At 43.0% G+C, this 27,054-nt stretch overlaps 1 protein-coding gene across 3 annotated transcripts in view; it reads right to left on the bottom strand.

The window, feature by feature from the left end:
* MGAT4C (MGAT4 family member C) overlaps positions 1 to 27,054 on the bottom strand; it is a 323,932-nt gene that overhangs the window by 83,322 nt on the left and 213,556 nt on the right. Inside the window, exon 2 of one of the 3 annotated variants that reach the window (XM_079991839.1) lies at positions 10,102 to 10,162. The exons of the other annotated variants lie outside the window; for them this stretch is intronic. The gene's annotated coding sequence lies outside the window, so the exon portion shown is untranslated. The remainder of the gene's footprint in view (positions 1 to 10,101; positions 10,163 to 27,054) is intronic. 3 annotated transcript variants of the gene reach the window in all.

Here is a 27,054-nt window from a genome sequence, read left to right as displayed (position 1 = left end):
TTTGGTTGGTGGCCCTAAATGGGGGGGGGGGGTGACCCTTGTCAATTAAGGGAACGGAAAACTCCAAGGAGGAAAAAAAAGTTTTATGTGAAATGGTTTTGTTTTATTAAATATGTTTCAGTCAAAGAGCATAATAGGCTCCTCCATCAACTCATGTGGCTTTATGGAGTGATGTTATAGGTTGAATGAGTTAATTTTCCTTCTTCTCTTTATGCTTGGCTAGATGATTACTTCTGTGGCGGTTCCCTGATTGCTTCGCTAAGTGTTGATTTGTGCACGTGTTATGATTTTCTGTTGACTACTTGTTTTGCTCTTATGTTTGCTGAAACCAAATGCATATGCTTTGAGTTCTTGTTGATTTTTTTGCTTGTTTTTCTTTGATAGGGAAAGATTAAAATAAATATAATCCCTTTTTAAAAATCTACCAAGAATTCCAGTTCAAGTAGCTTAGTGTTTTACAAGGGATCAAGTTATTTCCCATCTGCGTCACTTTCACATTTTTTCATTCCTAAGTCTGTTCCTTTCCAGTTCTGCATTAATGTGTGTTACATCTGCATGAGAATTCACACTTAAATACTTATTTTAAAATATATTTTGTCACACAATATGCAGTTCTTAACATATTTATAAACACATTTTTGGGGTGAAGGCATCCTGAAATTCAGAAAAGTGTGAAAGTGTGAACCAGATCACTTCATACTGGTATTGGCAAAGGGTTTGTCAAGCAAACCTATGATTTAGGTAAAGGTAAAGGTAAAGGTACCCCTGCCCGTACGGGCCAGTCTTGACAGACTCTGGGGTTGTGCGCCCATCTCACTTAAGAGGCCGGGGTCCAGCGCTGTCCGGAGACACTTCCGGGTCACGTGGCCAGCGTGACATCGCTGCTCTGGCCAGAGCCAGAGCCGCACACGGAAACGCCGTTTACCTTCCCGCTGGTAAGCGGTCCCTATTTATCTACTTGCACCCGGAGGTGCTTTCGAACTGCTAGGTTGGCAGGCGCTGGGACCGAGCAGCGGGAGCGCACCCCGCCGCAGGGATTCGAACCGCCGACCTTTCGATCGGCAAGCCCTAGGCGCTGAGGCTTTAACCCACAGCGCTACTTTAAATGTTGAATGAGAGAGTTTCCACGCAAATAGATATAACGGAAAACACTATTTAAACTGAGTTAGACTTGTGGACTTTGGCAACATTTCTAACTATTTCGATGAACTGGGATCTTGCCCCAACTTTGAACAATTCCTCCAGTAACTTATGCTCTCAAATGATTTAACAGCAACAATAAATAATAAGCAGCAGATGTGTCTGGGATTCAAAATTCATTACGCAATAAATCTGGGCAATAGAAATGTTTGTGTCCCCAAACTATCATGCACTAAGCTGTTTCTTGTTCGATATCTTCAAAACCCTGTTATTTAGCATAACAACAGAACAGACATGCAACAAACAGAATTATGCGGATGAACAGAGAAACCCGTTACAGAAAGCAATTAATCCTCAGCAAAAAGATTTCTTTTGAAACCACATAATGATAGTGTAGCTAGAAGTATTTTTAATAATTTTTGCTGGGTTCTGCTAGTTATGCTGAACTGACTCTCATCGCACTGTTTTTCTGCTTTTTAAAAAAGATGCTTGATACATTGTGATTAGGGAACTGGATAGAAACATGTCTTTTTGCTATGTGAAAGAGTAACCTGCTGTTCTAGACAATCACCTTTATTGTATTTCCTGTAGATGCTAATAAGCATGGAGTGAGAGTGAATAAAAGCATCACTTTGATACACAAAAAAGGGGCAAATGCATCTCTGATAGTCCATATGGGGTAGCCAAGAGAAGAGGTATTCATGCTAATAATGACTAGAACATTATTAAATGGCTGAGTGATTTAACAAAAGATTCTGGCTTGTGTAGCTTTCTAGGTGCAAACTGGCTGCTGTTATGTAAAGGTAAAGGTAAAAGGGAGTCCTGACCGTTAGGTTCAGTTGCGAATGACTCTGGGGTTGTGGCACTCATCTCACTTTACTGGCTGAGGGAGCCGGCGAACAGCTTCCAGGTCATGTGGCCAGCATGATTAAGCCTCTTCTGGCGAACCAGAGCAGTGCACAGAAATGCCATTTACCTTCCCGCCGGAGTGGTACCTATTTATCTACTTGCATTTTGATGTGCTTTCGAACTGCTAGGTTGGCAGGAGCTGGGACCAAGCAACGGGAGCTCACCCTATTGCAGGGATTCAAACCGCTGACCTTCTGATCGGCATGCCCTAGGCTCTGTGGTTTAGAATGCTGTTATGTACTTTGCCTAAATAAAAATCCCCACTCTTAATTTCTTGTCATTCTTTCATTTGTAGCTTGGGGAGATTTTCAGGAGACATTTTTTTCTATATCCTTACTTTTGCGCTAGTTGTTCATCCTGGGTTCCCCCAGCTGTTTTTGGACCCCAACTCCCGCCATTCCTCACCATTGGCCAGTAGTAGTAGTAGTAGTAGTAGTAGTAGTAATTATACCCTGCCCATCTGGCTGGGTTTCCCCAGCCACTCTGGACGATTCCCAGCAAAATATTAAAAACACGATAAAACAGTGTGATAAAAAAACACGATAAGACATCATGATAAAAAACACGATAAAACGGCATGATAAAAAACACGATAAAACGGCATGATAAAACTTCCCTTAACAGAGCTGCCTTAAGATGTCTTCTACAAAGTCAGCTGGAGACCCAAGGTTGAATAACACTGTTCTAGAAGGTTGGAACACATCACATTATGTACACCTGTGTCATTCCCCCCTAAATTAGTGATTGTGTGTGCACACGCACACACACTCTTGTATATCTTCGAATTATTTTGCTGAATTGAATGATACCTGGACCTCTGTATGGTGCAGCCATCATCCTAGTGCCAGTTCCATCTTTAAAAATGCAGAAGACCTTCCTTTGCAGATTTAAGTAAAGGCACCAGTACACTGAACAAGAAGACCAATATTTTGTTGTAACACTCGACAGCAAAGTGTCATGGAACTGGTTGTGTGCTGGCCCTTGACCAAATAGATCTGGGTCCAAGTTCTGATTCAGCCATGAAATTCAATGGATAGCAGTGGAACAACAATAAATAAATATTCTTTTAAAGTAATTAAATAAATAAAAACTTCATGCAACACCAACTCCAATTCACTTTTCAAAGCTTGCACAGTCCAGCTGGGAATTCATGGTAAACACAGCGAGCTACTCCTACTAATCCGTCATTTTCAGCCTTTGTTTGTTGCTATTCAGTGATGCAAACTCCAAACAGTAGCAATTTAATACATTTTCATCCAATTATACTCCCCTAATGTTTAACATTACACATCCCTAGTGTACTATGTAAAGTCTATCGCAAGCCCAATTTTAAAATGATGCCAGGCAAGCGAGAAGAGGAGGAGAAAAGGGGGGGAACCCTACCGATGAAGTATACCACATGCTGGCATTCTCATTTAAAGTTGGCTCTCAGCAACTACACCAGTGGGGTGTCTGCCTGAACCACAGATCTCTGGTGTGCTAATGCTGCATGTGTTGGTGAAACAACAACATTAAATTAGTACTGTGCTGAAGAATTCTCCTGCACTCTGTCCCCCAACTATTACCTGTCAATTAATGAGAAAAGAAATTGCATTCAAACATTATGAAAGGGGAGAGAAAATTATAATGGGGTTGTTGTTGTTGTTGTTGTTGTTGTTGTTGTTGTTGTTGTTGCAGCACTTCCTTTACTTTTAAGTTAGATGAGGACTGTTTGTGCGTGTTGTTCCTTTCATTCTATAAATCACCTCACCATTGGGCTACACCAGTGGTGACTGGTGAGGATGGGGCACCATTGCTATGATGCTTCCCAGCCCAACAGGCTTCTGGCACGTACCAAGAAGGAGAGGGGAGGTGAAAGGCGCAGGGAGCTTGGTGCTGTGTAGCATGTTGTCAAGACTTAGGGAAAGCTATTCCTCCCCTGGTTGCAGAAAACCAGAAAGCAAGCTAGAGTCCTTTTTAATGAGTTTATTCATTCATAATAGCGAGAGACAAAAGAACACAACAAGCCCTGACAATGTTGTTGCTCCAACTGGTCTCCTCCTCCCTGCTCCCTAACAAGAGTAACTCCCTTTACGGTGGCTGCTCATGGTCAATTGCCTCTGAATCCTTTGTTCCTGCACTCTTAATGAACAATGAGTCCAGTATACTAGAAGGAGCGTCTCCACCGCCATCATTCCGCCCGGACACTGAAGTCCAGCACCGAAGGCCTTCTGATGGTTCCCTCACTGCGAGAAGCCAAGTTACAGGGAACCAGGCAGAGGGCCTTCTTGGTGGTGGCACCCACCCTGTGGAATGCCCTCCCACCAGATGTCAAAGAGAACAACAACTACCCGACTTTTAGAAGACATCTGAAGGCAGCCCTGTTTAGGGAAACTTTTAATGTTTGATGCACTATTATATTTTAATATTTTGTTGGAAGCTGCCCAGAGTGGCTGGGGAAACCCAGCCAGATGGGCGGGGTATAAATAAATTATTATTATTATTATTATTATTATTATTATTATTATTATTATTATTGAAGAAGATGTGTCAGCTGGCTGCTCTGCTTCTGTCTCCCCTTCCCTTTCTGCTAACACTTCCCAACTCTTCTGTTTGCCTATCTCTGAGCTGTGATCTTCCTCAAACTCCTGAAGCCCCTGCTGTAATTCAATGCTGCATTCCTCTTCTCCTAGGAGGTGGTCTCCACCATTCCTCCTCCACCTTGCCCTCTTGAGTCCAATCCCTGACACATGTGGCAGGAGTGTCTGACCCACTGTTTGGGGAAGCCAGGAGAGCAACTGAGCCTTACCCCCTTGGCTGAACATCCACTAGACTCCATTATCTTCTGATAGTTGCCACCAAGAAATTCCCAAGGAGTCAAGGACAGAGGTCACCAGAGGTCAGTAGAGGTCACTTTGCCCAAACCCCCTCAAACCTAAAACACCCCGGTGTGGATAAATCCTTGCCAAAAGGCAAAACTCATTTTTCATTTATTCTACAGAGTCCGTTTTAGCACAATATTTAACTTTGTGGGCTTCCCCCTTTCCGATTACTTTATTAGCATAACATTTCACTCCATCAGGACTACGATTTGGCATTTAAAAGTGTCAATAAAAAAACCCTTTACATAAATACATTCCTTTTATTGTTTGACTGATAATTTACTGACTATCATAATATTTTGTAGCAGAGCATAAATAACCATTAATACAACTACCAAGTTTATGGCAGAGTATGATTTTATACTCTGTGGTCAGGGTGATTGTTCCATGAAAGGCTTTTCTGTTGTCATCCTTGCCATTTTTATTTTTTTAAAAAAAAACAAACAAAAAAAAACACGAGACAATGTTCAACTGAGCGTGCCTGTATTAGTAATGTTTGGATTTTCTAGGCATAAACTTCCAGCTCAAACTGAACAGGGGAAACAAGCCGAAAACCTGGGGCCATTTTGGAGGGTGGGAGGTTTCGTATGTGGAAATTTCATCAGGAGGCAGGTTTCCCATTGCATCTAGCTCCCCTCTTTTAAATTTAAATTTATATGCAGGTGCTGAAGGATCTCCTCTTGATAGCTACTAATTGGTGGCTGCCATTTAGCACTTCCTCACGTACCCAGTTCCTTGTAACAGTAGTGCTAATTAAGAGCTCCTACAACATCTTTGATAGTGCCACCTAAATATTATTTAGGTTACTACATCCACCCATGTCACATGTGTCATTGTGGAGAGACCTAATCCAACACTAATGTATCTGCAGGTGTACTTTAACTAAAACAAATGTCATCAACAAACTGATAATCTGTATTCCAAGTTTTGGGTTGTTTCGCTTGTGTTATTGCTATGTTGTGTGTGTGTGTGTGTGTTGAGTTCTATATAGTTTTAATCTGATACTGTATATCTGCTGCAGATTCTTATGCTTTTAATATTGTTTTGTTGATGAACCTCTAAATGATTTTTATCTGAAGAATTGCACAAGTACACTACTGATTGCATGGTAGGACAGTGGCTCTACTCCATGCTCACCCACCCCAGACAACAAGGGAGCCACAGTGGTTCAGAGGTTAGTGTCCTGGACTAGCACCTGGGAAACCAGGGTTCAAATCCCCATGTAGTTATGAAGCTCACTGGGTGACCTAGTGCCAGTCACTACCTCTCAGCCTAACCTACCTCACGGGGTTGCTGTGGGGATTAAAGCAGCCAAGGGAGAACTAGGTATGCCACCTCAAGCTCCTTGGACAGGTGGGAAATAAATATGTATAAAATGAAATAAACCTCATGTGCATTTGAATTTATGTTGGAATGAGTATAAATCTCTCAGTTGCTCCTCAATCTTCTTAAGATTTCACAGTGTTGAAAATGGCTTAGAAATATAGCCAATCCGGTGGGGAAAGTGTGAATTGTCCTCTTGTGAAGTACCAACATTTGCTCCTGGAAAACTGAATTGGAGCAACAAACACAGCGCCGAGAGCGACACTTTCAAAGTGAAAAGATGAAAGGTTGGAGAAGAAAGTAAGTGGCAATCGCAAACCAGACACAAATGAAATTGGACAGATAGAACTAGTGCGGATTGCAATTTGTAAATTATTGAGTGGGACTGGGAGCTTCGTGGATGAGAAGATGTTAGAAACAATTTAAATTAACTATCGTATTAAGATGTTGCTTTTTGTAACACTTTCAAAAAATCTGCTGGGTGCCCTGCCTCCAGTTCTATTTAGATCATTTGGAGCATTGCCTTTGACTTTGCTCGCACTATTCCCCAAACTTTTCAAGGTAGGTTTTCCCATTCCAGTATATTCCAGATTTCAAACCATTCCTATTTCTTTCTTTTTGTTTGTATTTTTAAAAATTACAAACTGTAAAGCAAGTAAAAGGTTCTGCGAAGTTACAGGGAGCCAGGCAGAGGGCCTTTTCGGTACTGGTGCCCGCCCTGTGGAATGACCTCCTATCAGATGTCAAAGAAATAAGCAACTACCAGACATTTAGGAGACATCTGAAGGCAGCCCTGTTTAGGGAAGCTTTTAATATCTGAAGGACTATTGTATTTTAATATTTTGTTGGAATCCGTCCAGAGTAGCTGGGCAAACCCAGCCAGATGGGTGGGGTATAAATAATATGTTGTTGTTGTTGTTGTTGTTGTTTTGACTGTACAATTGCAACCTCTGAGAATTAAAAGTGTCCAAGTGCAATTCTTAATGCACAGAGTTAGTATTTGATGTTAACACAGGTGTTATAATTCAAAATGGAGTCACTACCACAAGTATTCCAAGTAATATGGCAGCATCCACCTGCAGTAATAAAAAGATTCTAAATGTCTCTCTGTTAAATGCTCCCTTCAAGATTCCCTCCGTGTTGGGGGTCCCTTTCTGCATATACCAATTATGTGCAAAGTCCCCATGATGCATTTATTGTGTATACACTGGGGCTATGACTAGAGTATCATCTAGGATGTACCAAAATAACTGAACAGGGTGAATGAGAGAGAAAGAAATCACGGACTTCCGGGTTAGCGCCAACATCTAATGGCGGATTCCCTCCGATCTCCGGAGGGAATCGGCTCAGTAGGGATCGGGTTCTACCACGCCGGCGACGCGGGGACCCTTAAAAACCACAGGTGTGGATGCCTGTGGATGTGGTGACTCGGCGGGCACCATCAGTGCCCCCCCAACCTGTAAAGGAGCCTTTTTAAAGGCTGCGGAACGGGGGACGGGGAGCGGCGCGGTGCTGAGAGTCTTCTGCTTCCCCTGCTGAGTGAAGCCGCATGCCATGGATGGAGACTGACTTTTTCCTTCAAACATTCGGACTAAAAGTAACAACCCGTGAGTAATACGGAAATCGGACTTTAAAGAAAATTCCTTTTTAAATTCGATACGAACGGGGGAGGGGTAAAAAGGAAGTCTGCGCCCCCCACCTTGTAGATATTTGAAAGCAAAGACTGGATAACTAAAGTCGGGAGAAACATCTTTTCCTTTTTGGAAGAAAAATTAATATTTTCGCGATTGGACTGTACAATTGATTTTGCTGGAGGATAAGAACTGGCTTAGGCTAAAGTACAACCCCCCCGGGACCCGGGAGTGATCTGTGTGGGAGCCTGCTGAAAAAATACAGACTTTGACAGCTGTCAAACTAGCTGTCAAAGTTGGGAAATAAAAGGAAACGCTGTTTCTGGTGACTCTGCTGGCTAGATTTTCTTTTAAATTTAGATACAAATCGTCAGGAGTAAAGGAAAATAAGTTACATTTGGACTATTGGAGTGAAATTGGAAAGATACTAAGTAAACAGAGTCCCCCTAGAGGGGACTTTTGTGATACTGCAAGAAATGGCTCTAAGTGGAAAAATACTCGATGAGCTGAATAGGACTTTTTATCTCCTGGGAAAGCTCCACGACCAGAGTGATATCTTAGCAACAACAACAACAGCATTGAATGATACTGTCAACAATCTTATGGGAACAGGAAGAGACTTGATACAAGTTTTTGTCTCTGAACCAAAAGCCTTGGAAGGTGGAATAGAGGCAGCTACAGCTGAGGAAATGAACTTTGACAAATCCCAAGAGACACATGAGGACTCGCCGGAAACTGAAGGTGAAGCCACAAGGCTGCAGAAGATTAAGTCTGACCAGAGGCCTGGTAGCATAAATTTGTTCAAGATGGAAATTGGAACTCTAGGGCCATATAGATTCAAAGGATTTAAGAAACAGAAACAGAACTCAAGCTCCACTTCTAAATACAGAGGCCTGTTGGTAAGAAAAATGGACATTATGGTGACAGGGCTTCTTCGAGAGTCGATGTTGAAAACAAAGGACTGTCAAAAAGACCGGCAGAGAGAAACTAAGAGAGGGCTAAAAGCCTCAGGCGTTTGGGACACAGGCTAGAACAGATGTACTGGTGGACATTGGTTTAGGGACCACATTCGGGAAAGGGAGGGGGGGATATGGGAATCCAAACGGTGTTAAAATATAATTTGTTTAGATCTTGTTCATACGTTTACTTTTTGTAACTTTCATGGAAGGTGGGAAAATCGCGGAAGGGAGATTTGGGTCGACTTTAGGAAAAAGGTTTAAAATTAACTTAAATTTGGGTTTTTTATAAGATATAAGATTTTAAGTAAGTATTTGTTGAGCGGACAAAAATGAAATTATAATACAGAAGGGGGAGGTGAGAGGAGGTCGGGGAAATAAGGTTTAAGAAAGAAAGGGACTGGAATTATACCTGTTTTGTTTGTGTGTGTATGTTTTCATGTGGGTTTGTGTTTATGTCTTTATAATTGGAAACTTTAATAAATATTATATTAAAAAAAAGAGAGAGAAAGAAATCACTATGCACCCAATACCACTTTAAGTTAACCGAAAACCACCAGAGCCCAGTTTATTTTGCTGATTTCATGCATTTCATAAGAAGCTTTTCACAGTAATGTGAAATGCAGTTTGCCACCACATTTGAAATGTCTAAGCATTGCTAAAGGCACCCATAGGAAGCTGAGCTGCTGGAGGAAAAAGACTGCTCATTGCATGCGAGTGATCTAAAGTGACTGACAAATCCTCATATATTATCAAATGCCTGAAGAAGTAGCTTAACATTTGCTAAAGGAAAGGGGGGGGGGCTAATTAAATAGTTTGTATTTGCTAGGAGCATGCTAGGCTATGAATATGGAAGTATATATAAAGTAATAATACTCTTGTTATATCTTTTCAGAAACACACAAAGACAACTCATAATCTGCTATTATTTTACTGGATTAACAAAAAGAAAGTAAGGCTGCATACACATCATGTATTTAAGGCACATTCATGCCCTCCAAAGAATCGTGGGAACTGTTGTGGGTGCTGGGAACTGTAGATTTTTGATGAGTAAACCACAGTGCTCAAGATTATTGAGGGATGTTTTAAATATATGGTGTATACACAGCCTATGATTAGAATTTGAATGAAGACTAGATAGACTCTTCCTATGGAACATCTGCTCATACATAATAACCAGGACATCAAATATCAAAAATGCAAGCGTTTCCTATTTTAGGCTATGAAATGTCAAGACCCACACTCACATATGGTGTGCATAGCTTTCAGGAGGAAACCTACCTGTGCTTATTTTTTCGAAACATGGTCATTGGCCACTGTGCAATTGATTCTGGAACCAATCCTGTAAAATAAATTGAATGACTAACTCAATTCTGTTGGGTTACACCTGCAGGCATTTGCATCTGCGCACACTGCGAGCAGCCATGTTAACACACTCACCAAACTTCAACACTCACAATTCTTGGACAGTTGAAAAACTAAGGCTTGCGGGTTTTTATTAAAAAGGCAAAAATCCTAAACTGCTCCCTGGGAAGCGGGATTGATTGTTGAACCACTCTGGAAACTAGCTCTGCGAAGGGAATAGGGGTCTCTTAACAACTCTTAGGAACGCGGGTGGCGCTGTGGGGACGCGGGTGGCGCTGTGGGTTAAGCCACAGAGCCTAGGGCTTGCCAATCAGAAGGTCGGCGGTTCAAATCCCCGCGATGGGGTGAGCTCCTGTTGCTCGGTCCCTGCTCCTGCCAACCTAGCAGTTCGAAAGCACGTCAAAGTGCAAGTAGATAAATAGGTACCGCTCCGGCGGGAAGGTAAACGGCGTTTCCGTGCGCTGCTCTGTTTGCCAGAAGTGGCTTAGTCATGCTGGCCCCATGACCCGGAAGCTGTATGCTGGCTCCCTCGGCCAATAAAGTGAGATGAGTGCCGCAACCCCAGAGTCGGCCACGACTTGACCTAATGGTCAGGGATCCCTTTACCTTTACCTAACAACTCTTAGCACCCTTTACAAACTACAGCTCCCAGAATTCTTTAGGTGAAACCATGACTAGCAAAAGCAGTATCACTATGCTTTAAATGAATGGTGTGAATGTGATGCAATTGTAGGTGGAAATAAAGCCAATGACAAGCAGAGCCAACTAAATTCTAGTTTTGTTCCCATCTGCCTCCCTGCTGAGTTCTATAAGGGGCAACAATGAGACTAAGGAGAAGGAAACTGACAGGCAATGCCACTCCCTGTAAGGAAGAAAGCAGGCAGGCATGCGGAGGTGATTGAAGGTGGTCCCCCCTCTGCCCTAATGGACCAGTCTTCATGGCAGATAGACTTGCCACTGCTTTGTGAGGATTATTTCCAGGCTGCTGCCAAATAATCCTTACTTGCAAAGGTACAAATCACATGGTAGAGTCAATTGTAAGTTTGTACATACAGTCATTTCCCGGCATGGAACAACCACATGGAGGCAGCATCCAGAGGCATTCTATACAGTGGTACCTCGGGTTAAGAGCTTAATTCGTTCCGGAGGTCCGTACTTAACCTGAAACTGTTCTTAACCTGAAGCACCACTTTAGCTAATGGGGCCTCCTGCTGCCGCTGCGCCGCCGGAGCACAATTTCTGTTCTCATCCTGAAGCAAAGTTCTTAACCTGAAGCACTATTTCTGGGTTAGCAGAGTCTGTAACCTGAAGCGTATGTAACCTGAAGCGTATGTAACCTGAGGGACCACTGTATTTGCTCAGTCAAGTCAGAATGTGCTGCTTATTCACACAGCTCATGGACAGATGATCTAAATCGACTTTTCCCATCGTCCTTAGAGTATTGTCTTTTAAAAAGTATTTGTCTTATTTTTAGAATAGCTATTTATGCCCACTTTTTTGTCTGAAATCCACATGTAGCAAAATGTCAAAAGCCAAACTATGGCTGGCCATTTCTAATTCCCTACATCAAATTCATTTTATTTCTCTCCCCCTCATGGCCTCAGTGTTTTCACCAAAGATGTTGACCTATATTCTCCTCCCAGCACCAGCCCCCCCCCCCCCCGTTATTTACAGTAGACATCTACATGCGGCAAAAATAAAAATCCCAATTAATATCCTGGTTTTGCCTCAGTGGTAAAAGAAAAGCCATCTCTTGAATGCAAATAAGCAGTGATAAATTGTCAAATATTCAAGAGGTGGAAAATAAGCTATAGAGCCGGGCAGGATTTTGTCATGTCTAGAGTACAAAAACGTCTCTCTCGGAGCTGCGAAATAGCAGGCTGTCACATACCACATGTACAATTAAAGTTGGTAATGTCCCCAAGCATTTATGTGTATCTGTTTCAAAGGCTTAAGCATAGATTTCTATTTAACTAGATGTATGGTTGTATTTCTCCATTGCATCCAGGCATAGGAAGTTGGATGTCCCAGTAAGAATGCGTATTGAAATCATTTAACAGCATGATGATGTGAAGAGATTGCAAATTCCAGCCATTTGGGGGAATGAAGTTTACGCAGCTCACTCAAGCACAGAGAGAGCTTTCTGGGGAACGAAAAGCAGAAGTGAAAATGGGATGTGTTGCGATGTCTTGGTGTCAGAGGACAAAATAAATTGTGAGCCAATGTGTTTAAAATGCTCTTAGAAGAGAATACATTATCTCCCCATGGCCTGCCACTATAAAGGCCAAGCATATGTGAAACTTTGCAATGAATAAAAAGGCACCAGTACTTCTTTTTATAGCACTGGATAGAACTGCAAACAAATCAGATCCAAAAGCAATGCAGAACCTCTCACCACTGTGTCTAAATAGGAAATTGCTAACGAACTGAAAGCACAGGGAAAATCATAATAATGAATGTATCTTGACTAGGTGTATGTGTCTCTCCAATTCAGTTCATTATTTGGGACTGAATTAGATACATTTAAAGCAAAGCTTTGTCGTCCCCCCTCCATTCACTATAATGGGGAATCTAAAAATGTTGTTTCCCCTTTTTCAAAGTAGATGGCATTTACAGGCACACATGCCCATCCAGAGTGGATCCAGGCTGCCAAATTGTAGGCAGAGACATACAGGTGTTTTCATGCAGGGATGCCTTTAAAATCAATTTGTTTTAAAGCATCTTTATTTTCTGCCAGCATTAGATTCAGTTTACAGGCATGGCTGCCCCTTCTAAGCGTACAAAGCCTGCCATATTTCAGAATGATAGCTGTAGCGGTTCTCCCTGGTAAGAATGGAGTGGCGATGGGGGGAGGAAGAGTGTAAATTTCCAAGAAAGATTGGGATTGTGGGAGCAGGGATAATGCCATCTGCCAGCAAGGGGGACGAGATGGGCAATTGGCCTAATCCAGCAAGCTCTATTTAGTTTTTATATTCAGCTCAAAAATGTACATTTTAGGTGGAAATACACTGCAAAGCATACAAGAACATGTATTTAAGGGAGAAGAATGCATGTTAAATGGATACAGTGAGTCTGTTTTATCCCTTATATTCCCAGTAGGAATATAAGGGAAACCTGTGTTTTCAGGTAAGTTTCACCTCTCCATAATATTAGAAGCCACAGAAACTCAGGGCTGGGCTTCCAGGGCTTCATCAGTTTCTATGGAAAAGTATTTCCATCAAGATACAACAGGTGTCTACACTGTGTAGTTTCCAGAAACAACTGAAAACATTTTTGATTCAACAAGCTTTTCCAATTAGATGAAAAGGTATTTTCCTTTGCTTTAAACTAGTCTTTAGTTGTTTTCTGTACAGTCGTACCTTGGTTCTCGAACAGAATGCTTTCCAGGAGTCCGTTTAACTTCCAGAACTGTTCAAAAATGAAGACTCGGCTTCCGATTGGCTGCAGGAGCATCCTGCAGCCAATCAGAAGCCGCGGAAGCTGTGCTGGACATTCATCGAAATTCATTCGAAAATTGGAACACTCACTTCCGGTTTTCGATCTATTGGGAGCTGAAACGTACGAGTTCCAAGGCGTTCAGCAACCAAGGTATGGCTGTACTTTCTTAAGAAAAAAATCATACACATTGAGATGAATGTAAAAGGAAATTTATAACTTGATAAAATAAATACAAAATGTGTACAATTTAAAGGTGATCTTTCATACTTTTAAAAAAATATAATCCATAAAACACAGAACTGAGGCCATACTAATGGGTCATTGGAAGGGAAACTGATTCATATGTACTTATGGATTCTGGGTGCAGAGTGCCAGTTAAAAGGTCTTTAGAAATAAAAATTACTTCCACAATATTTTTCCAAGCCTCCCACTGTGTTGCTTCACTCTGCCCTCACAGTAGCAGAGCATGTTACTGTTTGTCACAGAGATGCCACAAAAGATTCAAAGAGAAAGAAAGAGAAATGAGCTTGCAAGAGGAGTTAATGCATTCATTTCAAACCTGAGAGTCAACACTTCACAACTGTGGTAATAGCAAGTGTCCAGTGGCTACCCACTCGTAAAAAAAAAAAAAAAGTGTCAGAATAAGATCAAATGAACAGGGGGGGAAGGCTGCTTTGCAATAAAGGATTGCATTGGAGAGAACAAAGGCACAAAACATCAAGACTGGAGATGTGCAATTGTTCCTTTAAAAATCTTTGCTTTTCCTGACACAGAATATTAAATAGTGAAGTCTCAAATCATAAAATCAATCCAATTGCTATGGTAATAATAAAGAAGAATCCTATTCAAAATGCTGGACACAGAGCAGATGAAATTATACCTTTTGGGACTTATCATTTGCTTAAAATGCTTCTGGAGCCATTTCTTATTCATCCAGAGCTAGTATTCAGAGCAAAACATAAAAATAGATTTTGTTTTTAGGCTTGGGCTTACAGTTCTCTGCCTGGGTCCAGTGCTCTTACAATGAAGGTGGTGAGGATGCAGCGTGGTAATTGGATTATAGATAATTAGGCTTTGTCCAGAGAAATGGTTGAAATTTCAGTTCACTTTGATACCAGAAGAAAGATAGCCAGGAAAATGCAGGTAGCAAATCAAGATGTAATTAATCATTAGCAGAGAAGGCATTTCTCCATCTCTAACTCCAACCAGAACCAGATCTCAAAGAAACATTGAAAGGCAAAAAAATGTAGAACTGCGAAATAGTCATTATATTAGCAGAGCTGGGGATGAATTTGGAAAGCAAACTAGGTAGGGCAAGTGTCAAAGTGCTGACACTCAGAAAAAAATGCTTCATTTGTTGAAATTCTTTTGTTTGAGAACAACAGTACATACCAAAATGCAGGCGTAAGCTACAGTTTATTTTTAAATGAAGAAAAACATGTAATTATTTTCCTCCCAGGGAATACGTAATTGGCTCTTGTTGATGTGTGTGTCTGTGTGTTTTTAAAAACCAAGCAAACAGTACACAGTGACAAAATTTGCACAAATTAGCATTCTTCTTCCTTCTGAATTAAACATCAGACTTGCACTTACATAAACCAAGGAAGATCTGCTAAATCAATGCAGACATCCTTTTTTAGATTGGGAAAACAGATGCACCAACATGTCAACGCTCCATTATGTTCATTCCCATTACTGTTGTTTCATCAATTCTCATTTATTACTTCTTTAAAGGACAATTAATTCCAGTCTGTAGATTCGGGTTCACCACTATACTCCCTTTGCCTACAGCCTGAAACTTCATTCTTCTCTTTAAACCTTTATACCAGTGTTTCCCAACCGGTGTTCCGCGGCACACTAGTGTGCCGCGAGACGTTGCCTGGTGTGCCGTGGGAGGAAGGCGGTCGGGGGGGGAGGGGGCGCCGCACGCACCCGCGTCAGGAGCCAGCACTTACCTCCCACGGTGCAGGGAAAGACTGGAAGAGCGTCGCAGCAACGCACACGCGCAGAGCAGCCGTAAAGGGAGGCGTGTGGGTGGAGAAAAGGAGGGAGGGAGAGAGAGAGAGCGGGAAGGGGAGGGGGGAATCCCCCTAGGCGTGAAGGGAGCGCGCGCCTTAAAGGAAGGCGTGTGGGTGGAGAAAAGGAGGGAGGGAGAGAGAGAGAGCAGGAAGGGGAGGGGGGAATCCCCCTAGGCGTGAAGGGAGCGCGCGCCTTAAAGGGAGGCGTGTGGGTGGAGAAAAGGAGGGAGGGAGAGAGAGAGAGCGGGAAGGGGAGGGGGGAATCCCCCTAGGCGTGAAGGGAGCGCGCGCCGTAAAGGGAGGCGAGTGGGTGGAGAAAAGGAGGGAGGGAGAGAGAGAGAGCGGGAAGGGGAGGGGGGAATCCCCCTAGGCGTGAAGGGAGCGCGCGCCTTAAAGGGAGGCGTGTGGGTGGAGAAAAGGAGGGAGGGAGAGAGAGAGAGCGGGAAGGGGAGGGGGGAATCCCCCTAGGCGTGAAGGGAGCGCGCGCCGTACGTTCCAAATTTAAAGGAGGGAGGAAGAAAATCCCCTCAGCCACATCGGGTACAGGTTATCCTCCTTCGCCATTGGCCGCTTTATCGCCCCACCCACGCAAGGCGCGAGCCCGGACCTACGCGCCGGTCTCTACGCCACGTGACGGCTTTTGCCTCCAGGACGGCATCTGCCTGCGCCAACTCGCGGCTGAGCCAGGACTTTTCCTACACATGTGGGCGCTTCGTAGCATGTGCTCGGCTTTGCCCAGAAGCGCTACGGAAAGCGGCTTGGATCAGAAAGCCTGGGCTCTTGCCGCGCGCGGCATTGTGTTGAAGCGTGCTGGTAGTTAGTGGGTTGGGAGAGCCGCAGCACCCCATCTTTTTTTCATACGAACATGGTTAAGAAGCTTTGTGGAGTGTCAGTAGGTTGGCACAAACCATGACGTTTGGGGACATTAATCTAGCTCAGGGTTCTTAATACCCTGAGACGTTGCCTGGTGTCCTCTTTGAATAAGCGGGGCCTGAGCGTTCCACCAATTTAGGCCTCCTGCCCGGATGTGATATGGCTCCACCTTCCTCAAGGTGGTTCTGCTTTTAAATATTTTCCACCCTGTCACCATGAGGACTAGCGGCTTCTTTTCGTAAAATATAAAATCGCTGCTCCTTGCTCTCGTGAGACTGTGTGTTTTAATTCGAAAAGGGTGTTCCGTGTACATTTGTGCGAGCTGTGCTGTAAAAAAAAGGGGTCTGTATCCGTTTGTCAGTGGCAATTGGATGGCCGGATACTGCAGTGATGGAAAAGTTTTTGAAAAGAAAAGAATTGGACTCTGAACAAAATTTGGAGCCAGATGAGAGCCCAAGTATGAGTGGGCATGAAAAGAAAGCAAAGATGGTTAGCTCAAGCAAATTCTCTGGCACAAGGCAATATAACGAAAGCTATATTTCATTTGGATTTACTTTCACCAGAGATGCAAACCAACCAACTCCACTGTGCGTGGTGTGTGGTGAAAAGCTAGCTAACAGTGCTATGGTCCCAAGCAAACTTAAACGCCATCTCCAAACGAAACACCCTTTGCTTCAAAACAAGAATGCGGACTATTTTGTTCGCCTGCGTGAAAACACGGAGAAACAGGCAACTTTCATGAGACAAACCTCAAAGGTAAATGAAATAGGTCTTAAAGCTAGCTATCACGTTGCTGAACTTATAGCCAAGTCAAAAAAGTCGCACACTGTGGCAGAGACATTAATACTTCCCGCCTGCAAAGCTATTGTAGAGGAGATGCTCGGACCTGAAGCAGCTAAGGAAATAGCCAAAGTCCCTCTCTCAAACAACACAATTTCCAGACGTATTAATGACATGTCTGCAGACATTGAAAGTGTGGTTTTGGAAAAGATCCATAGCAGTGAGAAATTTGCATTACAACTTGACGAGTCTACTGATATCAGTGGACATGCTCAACTCTTGGCCAATGTGCGTTTTGTTGATGGTGATGCAATTAGAGAAAACTTCTTTTTCTGCAAGGCATTGCCAGAAAAAGCAACAGGAGAAGAAATTTTTCGGGTCACATCAGAATACCTTGAACAAGGAGGACTTAAGTGGGAAAACTGCACAAGTGTCTGCACCGATGGAGCTGCAGCCATGGTCGGGCACACCAAAGGCTTTGTAAGCAGAGTGAAGGAAAGAAATCCAGATGTGATTGTTACGCATTGTTTTTTGCACCGTGAGGCCCTCGTAGCCAAGACTTTACCAGCAGACCTAGTTCATGTGTTGGATGATGTTGTGCGCATGGTAAACTTTGTAAAGTCACGACCCGTGAAAAGTCGCATATTTGCAGCTTTGTGTGAGGAGATGGGAGCGAAGCATAAAACCTTGCTGTTTCATACGGAGGTCCGGTGGTTGTCGCGTGGCAAGGTCTTGGTTCGTGTGTATGAGCTGCGGGAGGAACTTAAAGTGTTTCTGACAAATGAGAGGTCAGATTACGCAAAGCTGCTTGCAAGTGATGAGTGGTGTGCAAGGCTGGCATACCTGGCAGATATATTTCATCATCTGAATGAACTGAACACACGAATGCAAGGCCGAAATGAAAACCTGCTTACAAGTACAGATAAAATAAATGGATTCCGTTCAAAGGTGCAACTCTGGCATCAACACGTGGAAAGTGGCAATCTTGAAATGTTCACACTCACCAAGCAATGGCAAGGTGTTCACACTGCTGCACTGTGTGAGATAATAGGTAAACATTTAAAAACTCTCGAGGGGAAGTTGTCATTTTATTTCTCTTCAGTCTCCACTGAATGCCTTGACTGGGTTAGGGACCCTTATAGCTCAGCATCAGTTGGTGGAAAGGACATGACTTTACAGGAGCAGGAGGAACTAACTGAACTGAGACAAAATCGTGGTTTCAAGCTAAGATTTGCTGATCTACCTTTGGACAGTTTTTGGTTGGAAACTGCCAAGGAGTTCCCCCTTCTGGCAAATAAAGCTATTTTGACATTGCTCCCATTTTCCACTACATATCTCTGTGAGTTGAGCTTTTCAAGCATGATTGCTATAAAAACTAAATACAGAGAGAGACTGAGAGCTGTTGACGAAGAGCTACGTGTGTGTCTTTCTTCGATTCCAGCCAGAATATCAGCTTTGTGTTCAGCCAAAAAGGCCCAGGTTGCGCACTGAATAAAGTATTTTATAATTTTTCATATTTCTGTTTACTTACTATTTCATAATAAAGTAATTATAAAATACTTTCTTTGTGTTTATTTGATTCCTATTAAAGAGAGTTACTTTATATATAGTCAATATAGGCACAGAGTTAATTTTTTAAACATTTTCTAATGGTGGTGTGCCTCGAGATTTTTTTCATGAAACAAGTGTGCCTTTGCCCAAAAAAGGTTGGGAAACACTGCTTTATACCACTGAAACATTTATTTAAACCTTTCTGATCATAAGTGAAGGTGCATTTTTACAATTGTGAGATATGAGTTGATCATTTCCAATTCAGCAATTAGACACAGACAAATTAGACACAGAATGATCTCCCCACCACAACCAAATGGGTTGCTACAAGATACCCAGTGAGGTCAGAAGTGTTCTGGAGATACAAGCATAGACTTTACAATATTTTTGTTCACACTGAATGTTTATCTCCACCCCCCTACGTTTGGCAGTATTCTCATTGCTCTGAGCAAAGCTATGCTATTTGCAATCCATTTAATATTGCCCCTCTCAAAAAATGTTTTACTGCTATACATTAAATTCAGGGTGGCTTGAAACACTGCAAGATGCAACAATCACCACCTCCTGTTTGTGTTTCATCACCGCACCCAAATTGGGGAGAAGCATGCTTGACTTTCCACTGATAAATATTTGAATTACCTATGTGGCTGTGTTTCATCACAGTGGAAATATATAGTCCCTCTTTTGGACAGTGGAAAAATGGCACACATTATGATTTATGCACACATCCTAAAGTCACATTCAAGTAGGTTGCCACCACCCTAGAAACTTCCAGATATCTTTTCTTATTTTATGTTTGATCTGAAGTTCTGCTTATTTGTCTCCCCAGGGAATGCATGGTATATTAAACAGAGTTACAATGTGTGGGCAAGATAGTAGGTGATATCCAACTAAATCTCACTCAGGGCAGACTCAACGTCTCTACTCTGTGTATGCCTAATGCTGGATGTCATCCATTGTCCCATTTTCATTGTGTTCCGAAATGTAGATCTTTGGCTATGCATTGTATTCATGTGTGCTGCTCTTGGAGATAAAAGATTCCCCTGAACCTCAGCTTGTCCCTTTAAGTTCTCCCAGTCATCTAATAAGTAGGACCTTTCAGGTGCCATGCCATTTCTGTGCTGATTCACAGCAGAAAGGATGACATTTTCTCAGACAGTAATCATAGCTTCTATCCAACAATAAAAAAAAAAGACAACCTAATGCTGGAAGGCTGGAGGAGCTGTTCTGCTGCAGAGTTCCCCCTTGAAAGAGATGACACTTGATGAGATGGACTAACAGCAGATTCTGAGGGAACTCCAAATATTAGTTCACCTTGTAGTGAAACTAGCAAGCATTCATCTGTGGCATGGCTCAAATACAGCTTGACAGTATTGTAGATGTAGCTGCTGATTTGGATTTCATTACTTTGAGTGAGACAAAAAGAGGGAGCAGGGGGTGTATTTTTTTTTCTTTTTTAAAAATATATAATCTAAGTTTGTCATGGCAGGAAAACCTGAGTCTGAATGTACAATTTACCATGAGCAAAAGAACGCCCAAGGTCTGAATGAAACCTGGTAAACATTACAGTTAATTTATAGCCTGAAACAAAGGAACAGGTCTTTTAATTGATTGACAAAGAGAAGCTAAGGATAGGAAAAGTAAATGAAAACACTCTAGAAATGGACAGGTTTGTAATTGGAAATTGGAAAAGGTCACTCAATGCGCTCCGCGTAATTTAGTTGAATGAAATCATTATTTTATAGAAATCTTTATTTGGAGCCTAAGTGTGGGCAGGACTAAGCCGAATAAAGGTGAACTCACATCTTGTTTACTCCTAGTAAGGTGCTGCTTCTGAAGCCTAACAAGATAGCGATTGTAAAAGGTTTTTTTACAGGCAGGCATCATACCCAAGTAGAAATGGAAGGAAAACCCTCCACATTTCCAGTTAGGGTTAGCTACAGAGATTGGCATAGTTGGGTATATACTGAGGTCCATGAAATAGCTGTGGTGGTGAGGAAACCACCAAGAGCTTCCTTGACCTACTGCTTCTCCTACTCCTACAACCTCACTATTGTCACCTGCTTGCAGTTAACCTTCAAGATGGAAGGGGGAAATCTATTGCAGCCACCTGGGCTGCACCAGTAACCTTACCATCTGGTTGGATCAGAGACCTCATCCTGGGTTATGGAGTGCTCTCTGCATTACAGGAGGGGAAATGTGTGCACAGTGAAGGGATGGTAAACTAAGGTCCTCTCACTCTATTGCAGCATGGCCACCAGCATGTAAGGTCTAATGTAGGGGTAGGGAAGCTCAGGCTCAGGGGTCAAATGAAGCACTCTGGGCTCCTCTGTCATGGCCTCAGAACCACTCCCCTTCTTTCTAGTCCATACCCTACACTTGCCTCGTTTCATGTTCTTCTCAAGTCCTGTGAACTGCATAGATCTCTGACTTTAGTTTGGCTAAAATGTAACCTACTATGCAGTCACATCCATTGCCCCACCCACTCTTTGTCTCTGGCCCCACTCACTATTTTCATGTTAGAAAATGCAGCTCTTAGACTGAAAATTGTTCTTCATGCCTGGTGTAGTGCTAGAACCTTCACATCTAGCAAGTGTTCCGGAAAATGCTCCTGCATAGATGCTGAGTCAATGACAGAGACCAGATTCCATATTCTATAAGCCACTCTGGAGTTTGGGCAGGGCAGCAGGATTCTATTGTCCTCTCTGCCCAAACTCCACAAAGTGGAACCATCTAATTCCACTCATCCCTGCTTGTATAGTGTGTGGGTGCATTATTTGCCTCTGTGTGGTGGGCTGTGGGGATTCTAAACAGAGAATGTGGGATGGATACACCAAGGCTACTAAACAGAGAGGGGGATGTCTCAGTGCACAAGCTGCAATACGGCCTCCCAAGTTTTATCAACTAAGGATACAAATTGACTATCGCTTGTACAACATGCAAAATGCAAACAGAACAACAAACGAGAGCAGTAGAAAAACTGCCCAGTCCTACAAATCCTTGCTGAAAAGGGGACCATAAAGCAGATGTTTGCATTCACTGCATAATAGTTATATTAAAGAAAGCCATACTCTAGCAATGTATAATATATACATTATATAATGTGCACTACAAAAACAAGGGGATAGAGCAAATTGTCTAAAACTATTTCATCACACACTTTATACCTTTTATTTCCCCCCCCCAAAGCAATGTGATACTGGAACCCAGCTGAGAAAGTTAGCAGTGGAGAGTGATATGGGAGGATAACACACCAAAAACACTGTGAAATCCCAAGTATGGTAAAATTCATAGTATCAAATCCTACCTGAATCCAAATCTAAAAGTGCAACGTTTTGCTAGAAAAGTAACAAGGAGCGAAATATAAAATCTAGTAACCTGTCATCAACTGTTAGAGGTGTCCTACTGATATTTAACAGTGTGCTAGACATTATAAAGAACTTTATCTGTGTTCCAGAGCTAAAAGGACAAACATAAATTTGGCCTGTGGTTTGGACTGGGGAGGAATTTAACCCTCTGCCTCATCTTGGACCAGTTCCTCCAGAATGGCTAATTTCACCAATGACAACCACACCCCAAGGAGACAAAGTGGCTGCAGAAAGGGAGGCTCAGGCCAAATTGGGACTCTTAAGTCCCTCCTCCTCCCCTCTGCCACGATGCCCTGATCCCAATGTGGAATACTCCTCCAGCTATTACTTAGGGAATAAAAACCAAGCACACAATGGCAAATCACATGCTTAATGAGACATCTCTGTGGCAGGGGAGTTCATTTTTTAAAGGGATGAGTTCCAGTTTAAGTTCACCCCCCCCCCTCCAAGATGTCATTTAATTCCACTTCTGAGAAGCTGGAAGATCAGCCTGACATGCCTCATCTCAAGCATAGCTGCCCTCGGGCACCCACTAACCCTTGACAACTGATCTTTCCTTTTGTCCCCTGGACCTCAAGGGTAAAGGTGGCAGTGGACCTGGTGGGAAACCCAGAGCCTGTGAAGGAGACCCTTTTGACTGAAAGAAGGCTTTATCCTCAGAAGGTTCATCAAAATGAAGACTGTGCATGGGAGAAGGGGTAAGATCATTGTAGCAGAAAAACAGGAAGAAGAGGAGCTAGCAGTGAGCTATAAGCCTATAAGTCTCACTTGGATCCTTGTTGGGTCAATGAAATATACTCGGAGTCCAGAGTGGATTTCATGCTCTTTATTCAGCTCATAGTGGTAAGGAGGAATGGAAGTTCCCCCACAATATCTACTTTATATACATTATTTACACAATGGGCTGCACGTGATTGGCTAATTCCGGGATTCTCCTGTAGGCCAATCAGGTTGTGGATTCACTTCCACCTGGAGCTGGATTGGGTGGCTCCTGCGGACCAATCATACTGCTGCATTGTTCTAGGACCAATCAGACTGCTGCATTTTGGATCCTATTCAACTCAGTACATAACAGTCAACAACCTGAGTACACCCTTGCTGAGCTTCCAATACCGCAGTAAGTGCTCCCCATGGACAAAGAGCAACGCACAAGCTCCAGGCTAGGAACTTGTGAAGGTCTGACACCACAGGTTCTGGTCATCCAGGAGATTCTTCCTGTGGTTCCTGTCAAAGAGCCTCAGGCACGGTGCTCTCCTGATCTCCAGCAGCTGGATCAGAGTCCTGAACTTGATCTTGCTCTTTAGCTGGTGTCCCTGCGACCTCCAGCTCTGTGTCTGCATTGATGCTAGATTCAGGGATCATGGCAGTTTGTCTAAGGACGACATTCATTTGTGGGTAACCTTCCAGGGGCTGCATGAATGTGGTGGGTGGGGCTGGAGGGGAAAAATGGACAGGGCAATTAGAGTGTCTCTTACACTTGTGCAGTAGGCTGCATTCTATCCATGCAAAATTCTGAGCTTTCTACCTTCTCTCTCTCACACACACATATTTCTCCAGGGTCTGAATCAATCCAGGGGAGGCATGTGGCCTGGGGATAGTCTTGCAGGCTCGACAGAGAGGACTGGTGGACCACATCCACCCTCTGGACCTGTTACTTCCCATCCCAAGTTTCTGTCAATAAACCCTTGCAAGATCTGGAGAACATCATCCTCCATTGTTGTTATGAGAAAGAAACACAAATACAATTCAATTTGCTCAGCGAATGGGAAGAGACATAGCAGGGGAGGAGGGAGTTAGTAATCTTCATTTAGAAGTCAGTTGCATTTAACTATAGAAGTATTGGGAGACAACTGTGCTGCTCCTTCAATATTCCTGAATGCCCAAGACTTCATGATGAAAATAAATTTCAGATTGCTGTGAGTCAGTAAAAGGTATGTTCCTTTAGTGCTGGTGCTTGCCTGACTGCTGGGGAAGAAATGCCTGCTCTTGCCTTTGAAGAGGTCTATAAACTTTGTCTTTTAGAAAATAAAAAGGCGTTCAATTTATGTATTACAGAAAAGTGACTGCCTGGACAGAGATGACTCTGGGGACTGTGTACCATCTCTTCCCCACCCTTGATAATAGCTGAACTAGCACTAGCTATTTGTGCTAGATACCAAGATAAATTGGTGGCTAGAGGTTATCTTTCTAATTTACTAGAGATTTCCTGATAGCCTTGCCGTTCTAGTATCTAGCATTACTGATCTAAATTGACAGATCAATCAGGTTACAGCAACATGCTCTCCTATATGTCTGACCAGCAATGGAACTGAGCCCTTTGCTGTCACCATGCTGCTAAGGCTGCTTTTCCTGGCTAAGGTCAACATCAGGAGGAATCCATAGAGAAGGCCTGATCAATTCCTCCATGTGGAGCAAAAGAGGCTGCTTCCGACAAATCCATTAATGCAGAAATTCAAACTCAAAATGTGAAAGCAGGCTATAATAAACATCTTCTACCTTTCTGTCAAATCCAACTACCGTATTTTTCGCCCTATAGGACGCACCGTCCCATAAGGCACAGCTAGTTTTTTGGGGGGGAAATAAAGGGGAAAAAAATTATTTCCCCCCCAGGCATGGGGCTGGGGCTGGGGAAGCCCGAGCTTCCCCTGACCCCAGCCCCCAAACAGGCAGCTCTCTGCAAGCTGTGGGAGCCCAGTGCTGGCTCCCGCTGCTTGCGGAGAGGTCTGCGAAGCCTGGACGTGCTGAGCTCAGCGCGTGCAGGCTTCAGCATGCAGGCAACTCTCCGCAAGCAGCGGGAGCCCAGTGCCGGGCTCCCGCTGCTTGCGGAGAGGTTTGTGAAGCCTGCATTTGCCCCATAGGACGCACACACATTTCCCCTTCATTTTTGGAGGGGAAAAAGTGCGTCCTATAGGACGAAAAATACGGTAAATTAGAAGTTACACAGTAAATACAAGTGGTATACTATCACACTGTGCTGCAATGGCATTTCATGTGATAGATTTTTATCCTTTAGTACAGAAGGGGTGGGAATAAAAAAACCCAAAACCCATAGACAGCACTTTGAGAAGTTTGATGCTGTTTATGTTCTCAATACCACTAAATACAAAGTGCAAAGGAGGGCAACAAAGATGATCAAGGGCTAGGAAACCAGGCCTTATGAGGAATGGTTGAAGGAGCTGGGTATGTTTAGCCTGGAAAAGAGGAGACTGAGAGGAGATTTGATCGCCACCTTCAAATATCTTAAGGGCTGTCACATGGAAGAGGGAACAAGCTTGTTTTCTCCTACTCTGGAGCGTAGGATTCAAACCAATGGCTTCGAATTACAAGAAAGTTGATTCCAACTAAACATCAGGAAGACCTTTCTGGCAGTATGAGCTATTTGACAGAGGAATGGTCTCCCTTGGGAGGTTGTGGACTCTCCTTCCATGGAGGTTTTTAAGCATAGGTGGGATGGATGCTTTAGCTGAGAAGCCTGCATTGCAGGAGGTTGGACTAGATGGCCCTTGGTATCCCTTCCAACTCTACAATTCTTTGATTCTATTACAGCCAGTTTTATGGCTGTTGTTGCAAATCTCTCTTTGGGACCATAGCACCTCATACAGCAGTCCTATACCTTCTTACCTTCAGAGTTGGTATAATATTGTAAACTGATTGCTTGTCTCAGCATATATACTAAGGATGGGGAAGGAAACAATTCACTCTACTTTTCTCACTGGACTTTTCTCAGTAGACCAAAAATTCAATTTTCCTAGACTTGCTTGAGAATTAGAACAAAACTATCGATTGCATTGCACATTTATCTGAATTCTGTGGTGCAGTTTTTGTTGTAAATGCTGTTTTTTTTTAAAAAAAAAACATTTAAAAGAGTCCATCTAATGCATATTTTGGGAAACACATTGAAAAGCTTTGAAATAAATTTAATTATTTGTGTTCTAGGGAAAGAGTGTGCACAAAATGTGTATAATTTACTTGCAGCTTTTTCAGAGAGTCTGTATAATGGAATAGATCTATGTCTGAATATCAGCAAAACAGATATGGGAGAGACTTAGACTGGTCTGTTCATCCCTAATGCACATTTGACACCAACATATTATCATGCTTTCTGAAGCTGTTGTTGCTGTGATAGGAACCCTCTTAATAATACAACTGTATCAGAAGATTTTGGGCGCTAAACAGAGTATACCCCTGCATATAAAGCAGTGTAATATCTGTTTCAGGATATTGACACACACTTACAGACACTATATCCTTTTCATTCATGGTTATTTGTGCTCATGAGGCTATTGGGGCAGTGACATGTAATCCCACTTTCAGTGCTGTTTGTGCCTGCAGAGGTTTAGGGGAGGTCACACTGCTTCATAGAATCATAGAATTGTGTGGCAAGGTCCCAAACCCTCCCAGGAAGTGTAATAAAGACACATGAAACAGTATTTTTGGTAAATGGGCAAAAAAAGGCCACAACTTTATTGGTTACAGAATGTGAGTGGTATTGGCTTAGGCATTGGAAACCACACAACAATATCTGACTCCTGCCCGTCTGCAGGAGTCTTGGAAGGGTTAACCACCAGTAGGGGGAGCCCTGCTGATGCACATCAACTAGGGACTCCCCCAGGGTCATTGCTAGGGGTCGTGCCATGGCCCTAGCCCCTCATCTGGGGCTTCAGACGGAGACCACACCCCAGGATTCCTTTAAAGGAATACCCTTGAATTAGGAGGGGTAGGTGATGGCCACTACCTCCCCTCCCCTTCAACCTAATACTCCAATGCCTAACCACCAAACCTTACAAAGTTGTAATGATTTGCTACAAGGTAGGCGAGAAAACCAAATGGCCGATGCCAAT

This window comes from Podarcis cretensis, assembly GCF_951804945.1.
Source record: "Podarcis cretensis genome assembly, chromosome: 10".
In the NCBI taxonomy this organism is placed as follows: Eukaryota; Metazoa; Chordata; class Lepidosauria; order Squamata; family Lacertidae; genus Podarcis; species Podarcis cretensis.
Note: the sequence above shows the minus strand (reverse complement) of the source record. Positions and strands in the feature narration are given on the sequence as shown.